This window comes from Pristis pectinata, chromosome 1 (assembly GCF_009764475.1).
Source record: "Pristis pectinata isolate sPriPec2 chromosome 1, sPriPec2.1.pri, whole genome shotgun sequence".
Taxonomy (NCBI): domain Eukaryota; kingdom Metazoa; phylum Chordata; class Chondrichthyes; order Rhinopristiformes; family Pristidae; genus Pristis; species Pristis pectinata.
In genome coordinates, this window is record NC_067405.1 from 27,317,076 (window position 1) to 27,335,616 (window position 18,541).

Here is an 18,541-nt window from a genome sequence, read left to right on the forward strand (position 1 = left end):
AGAGTAAGCTGGCTGGAGGGACGGCAGAGGAGAAATGGAAGGAATTTCTACAGGAAATAAGGAAATTGCAGGATAGATATATTCCAAGAAAAAAGGTTTTTAATGGAAAAAAGGCACAAATGTGGATAACGAGAGAGGTGAAGGCTAAAATAAAAGCAAAAGGGGCGGCATACAAAGAAGCAAAAATTAGTGGCAAAACAGAGGACTGGGAAGCTTTTAAAAACCTGCAGAGAGAAACTAAGAAGGTCATTAGGAAAGAAAAGATGAATTATGAAAGGAAGTTGGCGGATAACATTCGAAAGGATACTAAGAGTTTTTTTAAATACATAAGGTGTAAAAGAGAGACACGGGTTGATATAGGACCAATTGATAACGGTGCAGGAGCTATTATAATGGACGATAGAGAGATGGCAGAGGAATTGAATGAATATTTTGCATCGGTCTTCACTGTGGAGGACATCAGCAATGTGCCGGTTAGTCAGGAGTCTCACGAAATGGAATTGAGTTCAGTTAAGATTACTAGGGAGAAGGTGCTAGGAAAACTAAATGGACTAAAGACTGATAAGTCTCCCGGACCGGATGAGGTGCATCCCCGGGTTCTGAAGGAGGTGGCTTTAGAGATAGCGGAGGCATTGGCGATTATTTTCCAGAAATCGATAGATTCAGGCGTGGTTCCGGAGGACTGGAGGGTCACAAATGTAGTTCCGTTGTATAAGAAAGGAGGGAGGCAGCATAAAGGAAATTACAGACCTATTAGTCTGACGTCAGTGGTGGGAAAGTTATTGGAATCTATCCTCAAAGACGGGGTTACAGAATACCTAGAGGCGCAGGGCAGGATAGGTCCTAGCCAACATGGTTTTGTGAAGGGAAGATCCTGCCTGACCAACCTATTGGAGTTTTTTGAAGAAATCACAGGCAAGGTGGATAAGGGAGAGGGGGTAGATGTTGTGTATTTAGACTTTCAAAAGGCCTTTGATAAGGTGCCTCACAAGAGACTGATTAATAAGATGAGAGGTCATGGAATTACGGGTAGGATAACAGAATGGGTGGAGCATTGGCTGGTTGACAGGAAGCAAAGAGTGGAAATAAAAGGATCTCGTTCTGGTTGGTTACCGGTTACTAGCGGTGTGCCGCAGGGGTCGGTGTTGGGACCGCTCCTTTTTACCTTGTACATTAACGATTTGGATGATGGAATAAATGGTTTTGTGGCTAAGTTTGCGGATGACACCAAGATAGGGGGAGGAGTAGGGAGTATTGAAGAGATAGGAAGGTTGCAGAGGGACCTAGACAGTTTAGGAGAATGGGCAAGGAAATGGCAGATGAGATTCAATGTAGGGAAATGTGCAGTTGTACACTTTGGAAGCAGAAATAAGCGGGCAGATTATTATCTAGGAGGAGAGAAAATCCAAAGCACGGAAGTACAAAGGGACTTGGGGGTACTCGTGCAGGATACCTTAAAGGTTAACCACCAGGTCGGATCGGTGGTAAAGAAAGCAAATGCTATGTTGGCATTCATTTCGAGAGGTATAGTGTATAAAAGTAAGGAAGTGTTAATGAGGCTCTACGGGGCACGAGTGAGGCCTCATTTGGAATATTGTGCGCCGTTTTGGGCCCCACATCTTAGGAAGGATGTGTTGACGTTGGAGAGGGTTCAGAGGAGATTTACGAGGATGATTCCAGGAATGAAAGGGCTTAAGTATCAAGAGCGTTTGTCGGCTCTTGGACTGTACTCGCTGGAGTACAGAGGAATGAGAGGGGACCTCATAGCGACATTTAAAATATTGATAGGAAAGGACAGAGTAAATGTGGCTAGGCTGTTTCCCTTGGTGGGTGAGTCCAGGACCAGAGGGCACAATCTTAGAATTAGAGGGTACAGTTTCAAAACAGAGATGAGGAAAAATTTCTTTAGCCAGAGGGTGGTGAATTTGTGGAACTCCTTGCCACGTACAGCAGTGGAAGCCAGATCAGTGGGGGCGTTCAAGGAGGAGATAGATAGATATCTATATAGTCAGGATATCAAGGGATATGGGGATAAGGCCGGTAATTGGGATTAGAATAGTTTTTTTTTCTTCTTCTTCTTCTTCTTCCCCCATTCCCCATTTCTCATTTCTATTTCCCTTTCCTTGGAGCAGACTCGATGGGCCAAATGGCCTGCTTCTGCTCCCTTGTCTTGTGATCTTGTGATTTTGCTATGATTAGGGGATATATCATAAATGGTGTTATTGCTGTTGATTATGGGAAGCCATATTTATTAAAGACCATTTAAGTTAGCAAAGCCAGAAATGGTTCATTTTGTAGCTCATGGTAGAAACTGAGTTTATTTGACTGACGAAAAAATAATTAATTTTGGATTGGAAGAAAGCTTGACAGTCTGGCAAGTGGTGGCAAATCACTAAATAATCTAAAGGAACTCAAAGGCACACTCCCTCTTGCTTTGATAGACCTTATTCTCCACCCCAATCTCAATATTGTTATTCACCTTCCCACTCTGTAAATCATGTTTAAAGAGACTATAATCAGTTTCTGAAACCCACAGCTTCTTCCAGTGTTCACATAAACCCTACAATACCTTGCTAAATCTTCTGGCCCGCAGAACTTCTTCTACTATACTCCTCCATTTCATTTCCAAAAGGAAGAACATGCCTCAAAGCACTTACAGCTCTCTTATATTTGAGACTCCACCTTACTTGTCTCACAAAATGTGACTACTTTTGGTGTGACTAAACTCAATGTTCCTTTCCTAATATTTTCTCAGGCTAAATTATCCCTATCCTTTTCAAAGAAGGTACACTTCGGCCTCACCTCAGATCATCTACTGCAGAGACTCCTATTTATGCCATTTTATTTTCACTCTCAACAGCTTCATTGCACTCTTGGTTGGCCTCACTTGTTCTACTCCTTGCAAACTTATAATCATTCAAATCTCTGTGCACGTATCCTGACTTCTACTCTCCAATTCAGCCAGAAGCCTCTCCTTGCAAATCCATTTTAAAATTCTTTTCTTTAAATTCAAATATTTTTGTGTAGAGGTGGCCACATCGAGAGCAGCAACCTCAATAAACAGAGTTGGAGGAGGTGCATATGAACATCTGCCTCACCTGGAAGTGCTATTTAGGGCCCTGGATGGTGATGAGGGTGGAGTTGCAGGGACAGGTGTTACTTCTCCTTTGGTGTCAGGGGAAAGTGCCTGGGGAGGGGGAGGGATGGGTCGGGGAGGATGAGCGAACCAGGGAGACACGGAGAGAATGGTTCCTGAGGAAAGCAGAAAGGGGTGGGGGTGGGGGGGAGATGTGACTGGTGGTGGGATTACATTGTAGCTGGTGTTGTAGCTGGATATTTAAAAGCAGCTGGTATGATTATTTCCGAAATTTTCCTTTTGACTGTTTCAACAAAATACTCAATCTTTTCTCTAAGTTCAGCAGTGTTAGAGATAGGTGGCAGGTACGTATAAAACCAGCACTATTGACTAAAACAGTCTAGTATCACCATGGAAACATTACACAATTCAAACTGGCAGAGTAAAATTAGACAGATGGAATACTGGTTTCCTCACCTTGAATAAGGGTTCCTAACGTATCTTCTTTGGGCAATATGACATAAAAAAAAGAAAATTCAATACAGAAGAAGAGCACATAAACCTTGAATCAACAAAAGGTCCGCACACACAGCATTGGCAGATCTATCCTACTTCCAAAAACCACCAGGCCAGTTGTGCATTTCCATTTTACCATTTATGTGACAGGAATGTATTTCTTGCATGGTTTGCTGTCGAGTTCTACTGCAGCAAAAGAGTAATCATAACAGAGTGTCCCTGCTCACAGAATTAGCTTGAACAAGTATACCAGCACCACTCAAAAACCACAACGAAAGCATCTTAGTCTGCAAAATAACAATAAAAGTGACCTTTATTAAATTTACAATGTCAATAGCTTTGCTCAGATGGATACAGAAAAAATCTATGGATAAAAGAAAGATCATTTTTCAGGTCAACCATGAATATACTTACAGTGCAGTTCCTTTAATTAAAATTTACCAATCCCACTTGTGACAGACAACACATTTTCCTGGGGATCTATTTATCAATGTACACTGACAAGTGCTGCTTTTATAGCTTTATTTTGTTCTCCAGCTGGAAAGCACAGAGGTCATGCTCTAGGTGTGCAGCCAGCACGGGTGATGTAAGTAGCCATTTATTATGTGCTAACAAGGAAAGTGCATCTTTCCCTCCAGTGTATTTTATGTTACTTGTCATTTCAGCAATTACTATAAATGCTGTTCTGTGATTAATTGCGTCACCTCAAAGCTTCACACATTCTGAATATCAATTTGAGTAGATACATCAAAACTGTATTAACTTATAAGGCTGGCTTTCCAGGGCCAAAGATTGAATATGTTGGCATTGAAGTTCCAGGGATTGTAATTGCATGCAAGTGTAACATTGCAGCAGCCTTGCCCAAGAGCAGAGGCCTTCCCTTAAATTCTGGAGATTGTGCAATCAATGCAACTACGACAGGCTTCTGGCATCTCAAAAGGCACGTTATCAGTGAGCTCACATGGGTCCATGAAAATGTTATTCTGAATCCTTCAGCTATTTGAGCCATTCCACTTGAGAAGGAGGTCTATATGTCCTTCATGGAAGATTTGGAGCCTTTAGTAGGGAACGAAAGGGGCCTGACAAGGTCTTTTGGGAGATTAAAGGCAGGAATGCTTGGAAGAACATTAGAAACCCTCATGTTGTGTGGACTAGGTTGAATGTCAGATGGAAGATTCTTTCACGGGTTCTCTCTACAACTCTATGCCCATGAGAGTGTTGACACACATTCACCTCAAGTTTGCTCCACATGGCCGATCTAATTTTGGCCTCAGCTCCATTTTCTGGCCTGTTCACCATAACCTTTAACATATTCATAACAAAACTGCTGGACTTTATTCAAGACCTTGAGATCTTTGTTCAGCTGCTCCAATTCTAACACAATTGTCACATAGACCAAAAATTTGTTACTGCCTACCATGGATGAGTGCTGTTATTCAGCCTCCACAGCTCCCTGTGGTAGAGAATTCCAAAAATTCATAAACTGCTGCTTAAAGGAATTCCTCCATCTTAAATGGGCAACCCATCTATTTGAAATCATGCCTCCTGATTCTATATGCCACCACAAGGGGAAATATTGTCTCAGCATCAACTCAGAATTTCATATGTTTCAATAAGGTCACCTCTCATTCTTCTAAACTCCAATGAATATAGGCCCAGTCTCTTCAATTTCTCCTCATAAGTCAATGCCTTTATCTCAAGGATTCCTAAGAATCTCATCTGAATTGACTTCAATAAAAATATAAATCTCCTTAAACAAGGAGACCAAAACTATATACAGTTCTTTAGGTGTAGTCTCACCAATGCCCTGTAGAGTTGTAACAAGACCCTTCTACTTTTATACTCCATCCACCTTGTAAAAATATATAATCTCAGCCAAAAAATGCTTTGAAATTCATCCCTGACCAGTATTCCTAATCATGGCACATAATAGCCACAGTGCAATGTACTCTACAAGAGCCGGCATGGTTTACTGCGAGGGAATAAGGATGAGTATATAGGCATGTAGGTTTTCAAAACAATTTCTCTCATGGAGATATTGATATAATGATATTCAGAGTTATTTGCTTACTCTTGGCAGATCACGGGAATTTTTGCTTTAAAATCCAAATCACTTTAGCTGCACCTATAATATGTGATATTTTAAAAATTGAATTCTTTAAGGTTAAGTCTGGAAATTAAGACTTTTTTTGGTTATAATACTTACATCCCTGTGTGCCAGGTGATGTATTAGTTTGACTGATTGTTCAGAAAAATATTCTGCCTGTGTGGTTTTGCTAGTACACCACTGAGTAATTATCACAGAATATTTGACTGAAAGACCTTTGAAACACTTAATTCAAAAGGTTGCAGCTTAACAGAGCTGTTCCCACAAAAGTCCACTGAGAATGTGGGCTAATTTTGCAATGAGCTACGTTCAACCACAAGCCTCTGAAGCATCCAGAAAGCAACAATCTAACAATTTATCTTATTTTAGACAGCTCTGAAAATTAGATTTTAGATTGAGATCACAATTTTTTTGATATGCAATTTTATGGGTGACAATGAGTTACAGCCATTTGCCTCCTGGAGGGTAAATCCAGCATTAGAACATAAGAAATAGGAGACGAGTAGACCATTTGGTCCCTTAATATCATTTTCATGCCTTATGACCACATCCTGTGATTCCCTTAATATCAGAAATCCAGCAATCTCAGTTTTTAATGCAATGACTTATCTTCCATAGTACTCTGAGAAAGATAATTCCAAAGATGCGCCAGCATCTGAGTAAAAAAGGCTCTTCTCATTTTAGTACTAAATTATTTTGAGACTGTGACCTCTAGTTCCATATTCCTCAGTTAGGGGAAGCAGCCACCTTGTATCTATTCTGTATGCTTCAATGAGGTCACTTCATATTCTTCTAAACTAAAGAAAACTGGACCAAAGGGCCTGCATCCATGCTGTATTGCTCTATGATTCTAATAAAGGCCTAGCCTACTCAATCACTCCTGAGATGATAGAACTGTCATCCCAGGAACCAATCTGGTGAATCTTCACTGCACTCCCACCATAGCAAGTATATCCCACCATAGCAAGTATTAAACAATACTCTAGATATGGTCTCACCAAGACACTATATATTTGTTATAAGAAAAAAACAAAATCCACATTTATGTAACTTAAATTCCCCAATGCCATGGAGGCATTGAACTCATGTTATAGGCTCAATTGCCCAGAATTTTGATTGCTAGTCCAATAATTTAACCACCACTCTACCATACTCTATTCCTCAGTGGAAATCATTGATTCGTTACAGGTGCATCTACTGTACATCGATAGAAGTTTAGAAATATGTACCAACTATAGTAACAATGATCCATGAGTTGGAGGTGGTACCCTTGCTTTGAGTCATCATGACGGTGTATTCAAATCTCCCTACCAGGGTCCAGGCTGACACTCCATTAGAATGCTGAGAGAGTGCTGTAAATCTTTTAGTTGAAATCTAAGCTGAGGTCTCATAGGCTCTTCAGGTGGATATAAAAGATCCCTTGGCACTATTTCAGAGAACAATAAGATTTTGTCTTGGATTCTGGCTCATATTTTTGTCTTTTTTAACCTTACAAAAACACATTGCTACTGCCTCACAGCTCTAGACAGTTGAGTTCGATGCTGACCTCTGGCGCTAACTGTGTGGAGTTTGCATCTTCTCCGTGACTGTGTGGGTGTCCTCCAGGTGCTCTGGTTTCTGGCCACATCCCAAAGACTTGCTAGTTGGTAGGTTAATTGGTTACTGTAAGTTGCTCCTGGTATAGGTAGGTAATAAGAATATTAAAGGAAGGAAGTTGATGGAGCTGTGAGAGGAAAATAGGATGAGCATAGGTGAGTGCTTGATTTGATTTGGATGCAGTGGCTCAGGTGCCTATTTCTGTGCTTTTATTTGACACACTGATGCTTGTGGGGTTTGCTATGTGTAAATTGACTGTCATGTTTCCAGTATTTTAACCACAACCTTAATTATAAAATATTTTGGGACATCCTGAGCTCATGAAAAGTGCTACATAAATGTAGGGCTTTCTTTTGGTTCTGATGAAGGGCCATTGGCATGAAACATTGACTCTACTCCTCTCACCACAGATGTAGCCTAACCTACTGAGTGTTTGTGGCATATTTTGTTTTGTTTCAGACTTCTAGCATCTGTAGTTTTTTTTTGCTTCAACCAATGCACTTTACATGTATAACTTTCAAGTCTTTAAGCAGAGGGAGGACAGAGGTAGGGTGTCTGAAGTGGGGGGCGGTAGTGGTCGAAGGTGGGGGAGGGATAGTAGGGTGTGAGAAGAAATAGAGGAAGAGCCAAGCATGTGTGTATTAAGTCTATGCATTAGAGTCTGGCTTCCAATCAAACTGGACCTCCTTGCCATTAGACCAATTTTTCACTCTGTCAACTCCACGACATGTGCAATGACCAACCCACTTTTAGGAATTCATGCAAAGGACTCCTCAAAGCTCCTCAAAATAAGTAACCCTTGATGCCAGGGGACACCCTGAGAAGAAGATAAATACCATGGGATATGCAGCACCAAATATTCAGAAACGTTGAAAATGCAGACCAGAGACAGTCTTTTGGCATCTTCAAATGACGTTACGTACTGCAATATAAAACAAAACTACAAAATCTGGAATTCTAAAAGAAAAATAAGAAATACTTCTCAGCTCGGGAGGGAATCAGAACTTACTGTAATCTATCTGAACTATTTATATTTTGAAAGGTTGATTCCATTGACTCAAAAAATCACACGAGGTCGAATTGAATTAGATGAACTTTTATGCCCTGGCATAAAAATTTCACTGCAGCTTGACAACTTATTGAGGAAATTGTCCAATTTCCACTGATGTTCATGACATTAGTGATTGTACCTGGGTGGCAAGTTGAAACTCCAGTCCAGGATTCTGGACGTCCCATTAAACTTCTGCCATTTCCAAAGGTTACTTCATATCTTAATCAAATCAAAGGTCAGTTTATTCATGTCTGAAGATCCGATGTTTTGCATTCTAACAGTGACCCATTTCCTCAAATTATCTCATTCCTTGATCACTTTCCCATAATATGGAGCAAGGACCAATCTTACTCAGCAGCCAGGTACCCTTGGAATGTGTCTCTCTGTTGTGATGTGGAAAAATGTTAGACTGTGAAATAGAATCACTGAAATTACAACCTAGAAAGCAGCTGTCAGGCCAATCACATCTATTTAAGTGTTAACTCTTCAATTGAATCAACCTACTCCAAATCTTTTTTCTTGCCTTAATAGGACCATAGGAATTACAGTGTAGGATAAGCTATTTCTTTTATATGAAGATTTTAGCTACCTTTGCTGGATTACCTGTTAAACAATGATAAATGGTTTTCTGAGTACATCACAAGATTTATATACTCATTTTGCTTGACACTATTGCTTTCCACCTGCCATGCATCAGCACCCTTCCCCACTCGAACCCTTCTCCCACCAAACCCGCCACTTGGACTCCCTGCCTGTAAACTGGATTTCATGGTTTGTTAAAATCCAATCATTTCAGTCTGGCTCAGTGGACAAATGTACTGAAGGCTGAGAAACATGGCCATGCTCCTGCTCTGACTGAATAATGAGCTCGAATTAGTGGATGGAGAACTTACTCTAGAAGGATATTTTTGAATCATCTTAATCATCTGTCTGCTAGAATATACAATCTGGGTTGTCTGATTTTCAGTAAATAAACTGTTGCCAATATTTGGTCCTGTAAATAATTTTGTACCAACTTCTGTTCTGATTGTTATAGAAATTGTAACTGAAGTTGAGTTTTCTGTCATTTAGAAGCCATTCTGGCAACAGGATTGCCACCATTTGTATTCACAAGTTCATACCATATAGACAATGTGTCAGGCTCCTCCATCATGATCTTTGGGGATGTCCTGACTCACTGGTAGGACAGACTCATTAGAGATGGTGCCACAGAGATATGAAGGTAGGAAGGAGTAGCGCTTGGAGTCTTCAACATTGACTCCAGACTTCATGAAGTCTCCTGGCATTAGGCCAAAGGGCAAGAAAACTTCCTTCTGATTATCATCTATCATCCTCCCTAGCTGCTGAAATAGTGCTCCCTTATGCTGAATTGTGGGGTCACAGTTTATGGGGGAGTTCAATGTCTATCACCTTGAATGGCTTGGTAATACCAGCACTGACTGAGTTGGCCAGGTCCAGAAGGACATAACTGCCAGACTTGGTATGTAGCAGCTAATGAGTTAACTAACACAGGGAATAGACCTCCTTAACCTTGCCTTTATCAATCTACTTGTGGCAGGTGCATCAGTCTATGATAGCATTGGTAGTAATGATTCCTGCACAGTCCTTCTGTTGTGTGGCACTACAACTGTGCAAAATGGGATAGACTCAGAACAGATCTGGCAATTCAAAACTGGATAATCATCAACCATTATGGGTCAATATCAGTAGCAGAAATATACGCCACCACGATGTATAAACTCATGGTCTAGTATATCCCTCATTAGACCAGGACCATCAAACCAAACTCTGGTTCAATGATGAGTGTTGAAGGATATGCTGGGAGTAGCACCAGAAATGCCTAAAAATGATGAACTGCCACTCTAGTAAAACTGTACCACTGGAGGACATGCATGCTAAACAGAAAAACTCTTGAGAAGCATGTGATGTACCACTTTTTTGGTCAGCTTCATTCCTTTTGTTGAAGGTACTCCCACAATGCAGATGGATAGGGAGTTCCAGAACTTAGCCCCAGCGATGATTAAGGAATATCAATATATTTCAAAGTCAGGACTGTGTGTGACTTGGTGGAACACCATGTGCTGCTTTAATTGATGGGAATATGCTTCTTTGGTTCCGTATTGGTACAGTCATGGGGAAACTGGGAAACAGGAGCAGGAGAATGTTTGGCCCCTCGAGCCAACTTTGTAATTCAATAAGATAACAGACAACTTGCTTCAACAATCTCATTTAACCTCAAGGGTTAGAGTCTCCATTTGAAGGGATGGGGGGAACATCAGATCTGCCAGTGCTTCTAAATTCCTCTACTGTTCTCAATTTATTTTTGTTGTTTCCTCCATCTCATCGTGGACTAAGATCAACTGTAATATTTCACAGCAGAAGCAAAGTAGCAGATACTTTCATCTCCATAACATAGAACATGCAATTTAATTCTTTCCCTCTGATTTAGATTGTTTCATGTTATGGAAGTTCCATCCTTTGTATGCCTTAGTATGATACTGTTTAGTTCCAAGATATTTTCCTTTGGAGAACAATTTTCTTTCAGGTTTTCAGGGTAGATCCTTTGGAATAAACTGAGTGGTACAATGTTATTTTGTGCTCCTGTATCCAGCTTTACCTTTAGTTTATGGTTGTTCATTGTTTCTTCTCCTTTGGTGGTACGGATTTAATTTATCTGAAAACTCAACATCAGCAAGACCAAGGAATTGATTATGAACTTCAGTAAGGGGAAGTCAGGAGAACACACACCAGTCTTCATTGAGGGGTCAGTAGTGGAAGGGGTGAGCAGCTTCAAGTTCCTGGGTTTCAATATCGCAGAGGATCTATCTTGGGCCCAGCACATTGATACAATCATGAAGAAGGCATACCAGCGGTTCTACTTCATTAGGAGTTTGAGGAGATTTGGTTATGTCACCAAACACTCTTGCAAATTTCTACAGATGTACGGTGGAGAGCCTTCTGACTGGTTGCATCACTGCGTGGTATGGAGGCTCCAACACGCAGGATTGAAAGAGGCTGCAGAGGGTTGTAGACTCAGCCATCTCCATCATGGGCACAACCCTCCCCACCATTGAGGACATCTTCAAGAGGCGGTGCCTCAAGAAGGCAGCATCCATCATTAAGGTCCCTCACATCCAGGACATGCCCTCTTCGCATTCCTACCATCAGGGAGGAGGTACAGGAGCCTGAAAACACTGACTCAATGTTTCAGGAATAGCTGCTTCCCATCCGTCATCAGATTTCTGAATGGTCCGTGAACCCATGACACTACCTCATTATTTCTATTTTGCACTATATATTTATTTTTGTAACTTATAGTAATTTTTATGTCTTGCACTGTACTGCTGCCACAAAACAATAAATTTTACGACATATGTCAGTGATAATAAAACCTGATTTGATTCTGAACAGCAACATTCAGTAGCTCCATACAAGTACATGGGTCCACTAACTAGTGTCTCTGCCAATTCTCTATCATTGTCCATTGAACAGAAGTTAATATTTTCAGTTCTTTCACATTGGTCTTTTCATTCTCACAATTCCATTTTTTACTGCTTGTTTTCACTTCCAAATTGCAAATCTTCTTTTAGCGATTCATTGCCTGGAGCGTACTTTTCATTCTCTGTGGGTTTGGGTCAGAACATGGTGGCACATCCACATCTATTGCACATCTTCCTCATCTTGTGTTTTCATACCTTAACTTCTGTTGTTTAACTGCATCAGCCCTGCTTCGTTTCCCAGGTCTGATTTGGAGAATGGTTGTTTGTGTGATCAGCATTTTCACCAGGCTATTTCATGCCTCCCATGCTCTGGATGTTTGTACAGCTTGTAGTATAGTAAGTTCCTCCTTCCTAATCAAAGTTTTCTGATTATCTGAGTGTGTTGAGCCCAAATAATTTGGTCCACAAGCTTCATTTCCTTAGATTGGCATTTATTGTCTCTATTTCTAAGCCATGTAAAGAAATTGTAAACAATCTTTTGCCTCAGGGTTCAGAACTTGTACCCATGGATATAGTGACTCTTCAATATTTGCTGATACTTTGAAAAGATCAGGATTTTACTTTCTTCTTCAATAATTTCCCAGCAGTGGAAAAGATCCAATTATTTCTCAGTAAAAGAATATACCGATCTTCTCTGAATGTTAGTTTACATTGTTGTTTAAACTTTCTGAACACTTCTACAATATCATTGGCTTATCAGTGCATTTTGGATTACGAATGTGCAGTAATGGTAGACATTTTTCACACAGACACTATCACTGCGTTTGTTTTTAGATTCAAATTCAGTACTCCTACCTTTATGTGATATAGATTATTTTTTTAAATCCAACTTTCTTAAATGTTGCCACTATGTTGCCCACTGTTTAGTTTAGGCATTGTTTATTAATTAGACTTGCACACTAAGATTGATGCTCAGTATTATTTTTATTCTTCAGCTTTCATGCCATGTGCTCACTGAGTTATACAATATGTATTCATTGTGTAGAATATAACACACCAAAGAGTTATATGGTATAAAAAATACAACGTGTTTACTTAAGTCCAACCACATAATTTTTTACTCAGTCTGACAATAGTCTCACCTGTAAAAGAAAACAATCACATCTATTTTATCTGTTTTATTTTTCTAATTTTCCATCTGCTTTTTGGAAGCCTGTCGTAGTATATATATATTTTTAACCAACAAAAATAGCACCACTATTAACACATTGGTGAGTAAAAGATTTCTTGGGAGTTATCTGCCAACTAAATAAAATTCCATTTATCACTAACACTACTCTTTTGCACAATTCATGAACAACATTCTTTAACGGAAGTTTTTCTCAGAAGTTCAGAAGTTTCACGTTACTCTAATAGAGTGATATTATTTTATGTTTTCTAAATATAATCTCAATGCCCAGAAAGACACCAGACCACACCATTATTGCAGCTCTCTATAATATACATGGGCATTAGTAAATGTATGAATATTTTAAATGGTATCACTTATGTTCGTCTATTGAGCTGGTTTCATAAAATGACTATGATGATGATGTCACCATGTCATTGTGTTATGAAAAATGCTGTAATCCTCCTTAGAATGCTTTTTAGTTCCCATTAGCAAATATCTGTGTTTGGTAAATTAGTTGGAAAATGGCAAATCCCAAATAGTTTTTGTGGTACATCTTAAGGCATTGAATTTATTAGCTTTTGTATCAAGAGTGGAGTCCTTAAGTGATGCTAGATCAATTTTATTGTTCTGAACTGAGGTCATTTTGGAATTTAAGGGACAATTCATTACATGAGATTCATTGCCCCCACACCAGGCAGACTAATGAAAGTGAACTGAGAGAACATGATTAGATGTTATTAACTACAAGGATTGCTCCTGGGAACGTACTATTTGAACAGAACATTCAGATGAAACTAATATAATATGCACAATTTACCACTGGCCCATGCAGGAAATGTGTTTTAAGGAGGTCAGTAGAATGGTTATGAGCCATAAACAGGAATTAGTGTAATACTGCTTCCTAGGGGGTTAAGATGCAGCATTACAGCACATTGTATTTTTCTTCTAAAATGTGTACATAATGAACCTGTGGAAGAAAGATATAACAAAATAATTTTATTTTACTATTTTCAGTCTTAAAAGGATGAGTATCCAATTAAGTCATAACTAAATTTATTTTGCAATATTTTGTGCAGAAAAACAAAAGGAGTTAAGATAATTCTAAAAACAAAAATCTGGCCTTGGCCATGAATATTTCTGAAGCAATATTAGATTAAAAAGAAATGATTGTAAGCTACTTATAAAATCAACCATTTTCTAAATGAGACATTTTGATAAATCAGATTATTTTTGCATTACCATTTAATTACAAATTAAGCACACCAATGTTATCAGTGGTTTGGCTTTATTTGAAATCTTTGTAAAATAAAACCCTTCATTATAGAGTCGTACTGTCATACAAGATGGAAACAGGCCATTCAGCCCTCCACATCCAAGCCAACCAATGGGCACCCATCATACTAATCCCATCTTTCAGCACTTGGTCATTGCCTTCTATGCCAAGGCAATTCATATGCTCACTTTGACACTCCTTAAATGCTCTCTGTGAGTCTGCTTCCACCAATCTCTCAGGTAGTGCATTCCAGATACTCATGACTTTCTGGGTTATAAAGGTCCTCCTCAGATCACCTCCAAATCTCTTACCCCTTATCCTAAATCTGGTTTTATCTACTAGAGAAACAAAGGACTGCAGATGCTGGAATCTAGATGAAAAACACGATGATGCTGGAGGAACTCAGCAGGTCAGGCAGCACTCATGGAGAAAAGCAGGCAGTCAACTTTTTGGGTCAGGACCCTTCTTCAGGACTGAAGAAAGGAAAAGGGGAAGCGCAATCTTTAAGAGAGAAAAGCAGAGGAGTGATTGTTTTATTTACCTCAAATATGGGGAAAGGGTATTCTGCAGTCCACCCTATCTATTCTCCTCATACTTTTATATACCTAAATTATATCCCCACTTAACCTCTGCCTCTCCAGGGAAAACAGACCTAGCTTTTCCAGTCTCTCCTCATAACTGACATTCAGGCAGCATCTTGGTAAATTTCCTCTGACACTTCTCCAGCATTATCTCATCCTTCCTATAGTGTGGTGACCAGAACTGCATGCTGTACTCCAGCTGAAGTCTGACCAATGTTTTATAAAGTTGGAAGATAACCTCCCTGCTCTTGTATTCAATGCCACAAATAACAAAGACCAGTATCCTTTATGCCTTCTTAACACATTATCTACCCTTGCTGCCATCTTCAAGAATCTTCGGACTTGTACACCAAGATCCTTTTGTTCCACAATACTCCCTAGGGCTCTACCATTCATGGTGTATGTCCTAGCCTCACTAGTATTCCTGAAATGCATCACCTCACATTTATCGAGATTAAAGTCCATCTGCCATTTCTTAGCCCATTTCACCAATACGTCGATATCACCCATTAGCCTAGTCTTTGTGTCAGCAGAGAACTTACCAATCGTTCCTCCCATATGTAAAATCCTAATAGCCATGCTTCTAACTGCCACTTCCTTGAATCAAAGAAGACCCATGACACAGAAAGTGGCAATTCAGCCAATCATGTCCATGCCAGTTGTAAAAGGACATATTGTATGATCTCAGTATCCAGCAATTGGTCCATAGCTCTGTTGGTTATAATGCAAAAGTTCACATCTAAGTACTTTTTGGACCTGATGCAGGGTTTTGACCTGAAACATCAACAATTTCTTTGCTCCCACTGATGCTGTTGGACCCACTGGGTTCCTCCAGCAGACTGTTTGTTGCTCCAGATTCCAACATTTACAGTCTCTTGCATCTCATCTTTATTAATTGGATGGTTCTGTAAAGATTTGGCTAGCCTTGGTAACCCAGCTCTCACCCTATCTATCCCCAACCCAAAAACACATCCTATCTTCAACTGAAAACAACATTTTCTTATTTTCCAATTCTTATCAAAGGTCTTCAATCAGAAACATTAACTTTGTTTCTCTCTCAAAAGATGCTGCCTGACCTTCTGAGTGTTTCCAACATTTTCTGCTTTTATAGTTCTCCTCATTAATTATCGATGAATGATAAAGAATGATAGAGAAATGGAGGGCTATGCGGGAGGGAAGGGTTACATAGATCTGAGAGCAGGATAAAATGTTGGCACAACGTTGTGGTCTGAAGGGCCTGTACTGTGCTGTAATGTTCTATGTTTATGATCTATGTTCTAATGCAAACAAATCATTCCTGTCATGTGGTGATTGGAAAGCAGTGGTCCAATTAGTGTTGCCTACTGTTCTAATGTTACCTCCCTGCATGTATATTCCATGTCTAGTCTAATAAAGAGAAGCTTCTGTCAGGAATCCATAGGATTTTTAGGAATTACTTTAAGTTACCTAAATGTTGAGAGATTGCAGAGCTTTGAGATGCAGAAGGATCTGGATGATCTCAAACACAATTTGCAAAATGCAAGGATGCAGGTACAAGTAATTAGGAGAATTAATTTTATTTTTTTTTATTTGGGGAATTAATATAGAACCAGGGAGGTGATGTTTCAGGGAGACAGGAATGTAGAATTGAGAATTGCAATTGGATCAGTCATGATCTCATTAAATGGTGGATCAGGTTGGAGGACCTAGTGGCCTATTCCTGGTTCTAAGCAGCAAATTGAAAACAAAATAATAGATTTTTATGCAAGATTAACAGCACTGCAGTGGATCTAATACATAAGTAACCACAAGGATTATCTAAAGATATCTTCTTACCAGATTTCCATTGCATTCCCTTGTCAAGATCTGCTGGTTTTCCTTAGTTTTCTCTATTTAGAACATATAAACATGAGAAGCAGATACAGGAGTGGGCCCCTTGTGCCTGCTCAACCAGTCAACAAGATAATGATTGGTCTATTACTTCAGAGCCACTGTTCTGCCCCATATCCCTTGAGTCCCTGATATCTAAAACTTTCAATCTCTGTTTTATATATACTAAGTGAAACAGCATCCACATTCCTCTTGGGTAGAGAGTTCCAAAGATTCACTTCCATCTGAATGAAGATGAGATCATCCTTCTTAAATCAAGAAGGAATAGACCTAATCTGCTTTATCTCCCCTAAACTCACTTTCTCAGGAATCAATCTGCTGAATCTTTGCTGCATTTATATCTTTCCTTAGGTAGGGAGATCAGACCTGTTCACAGTATTCCAGAAGCCATATAAGAGATTATTAGACAAAATGGACTTGAATTTGTTTGACACCTCATTTAAGGTCTTCTGAAAGTCCAAATATGCCCTACTGACTGGTTTCACTTAGCTATTCTGCTAGTTACCTTAGAAAAGCTCTAATAATAATGGGATTGGGAAGAGTCAATCTGGAATTATGAAAGGGAAATTATGAGTTCCATTCTGTAATTCCATGATGATTCTGCCCAATTCCATTATTGTTTTCCATGTATCCTATTATAACTTCCTTAGTAACAGATTCTAGCATTTTCCCTACCACTGCTAACTGGCCTATAGTTCCCTGCTTTCTCTCTCCCTTCTTTCTCAACTGATGGGATTACATTTGCTACCTTCCAATTTCTTAGAATCATTCTACAATCCAGGGAATTCTTGAGGAAGACAACCTTTGCATCCATTGTCTCCATAGCATCTTTCCTTCTGTTTTTCTACTAAGCCTTGATTTTGATCACAGCATTTTCTCTTTAATCTTATCTGACCACAGATATTTTCAATTTTATCTCTTGATAGGTGTAGACAATATTTTCAACCAAAACAAAAATACTGCTTTTGTAATATTTTCATGTCTGTGCTAATATCATCAACTGGTGAAACAACAGTCGTTATACCAGATTGTCAACTCATGTCTAGTTCTCATCTACATTCAAAGCAAATGGAATACATAAGCCTAGTGCAGACATTACTACTTGTTTTGCCTTTGAAACAAGCTTTAGTTTTGTTGAAGCTATGAATAAATAATGACCACCCTCGATGTTGAAATTTCATAATCCTTACAGAAATGTTGTGATTAAGTTTTGCATGAACAATGTTGAATGGTATATTTAACATTTTGCTGCTGAACTTAATAGGATCATTATTCTTCTCGCATCCTAGTCTGGCAATTTGGCTGAATCCACCTATTAAAACTAACATAGATATCGCAATATATCATTTATGACTCTGAAGATTCCAAACAGGGGTAACATTTCGAGTTAAAATATAGTAACATATTTTGTAAAGCAGATGGCATTAAATGCTATGTAAATACAGAAGAAAAAACAATAAAACTAAATTAGTTTGGTGATGATGCCTTACCAGCCTAATATACTCAGTGTTCAGCATTGATCCTGAGGTGATTAGGATCTATAAATTTATTAGGTAAAATAACTCAAAATTAAAATAGCCTTTATGCTGGAAATCTTAAAAACAGAAACCATTTAGCAGATCAGGCAGCACCAATGTAGAGAGAAATAGAGGTAAGGTTTCAGGTTGACAACCTGGCATCAGAAAGATAAAACTATTGATGGGTTGAGAGCTGATTCAACTTAATCTTTACACTTGCAATGCAAACATCACACTTCAGGTGAAATAAAAAATTAAGAGATGTGTCCTCTAGTATAAGCATGAAATGTACAATGTAGTTATGTGCACACTTATGAAATTCAGCATCAGTGATAATCAATATC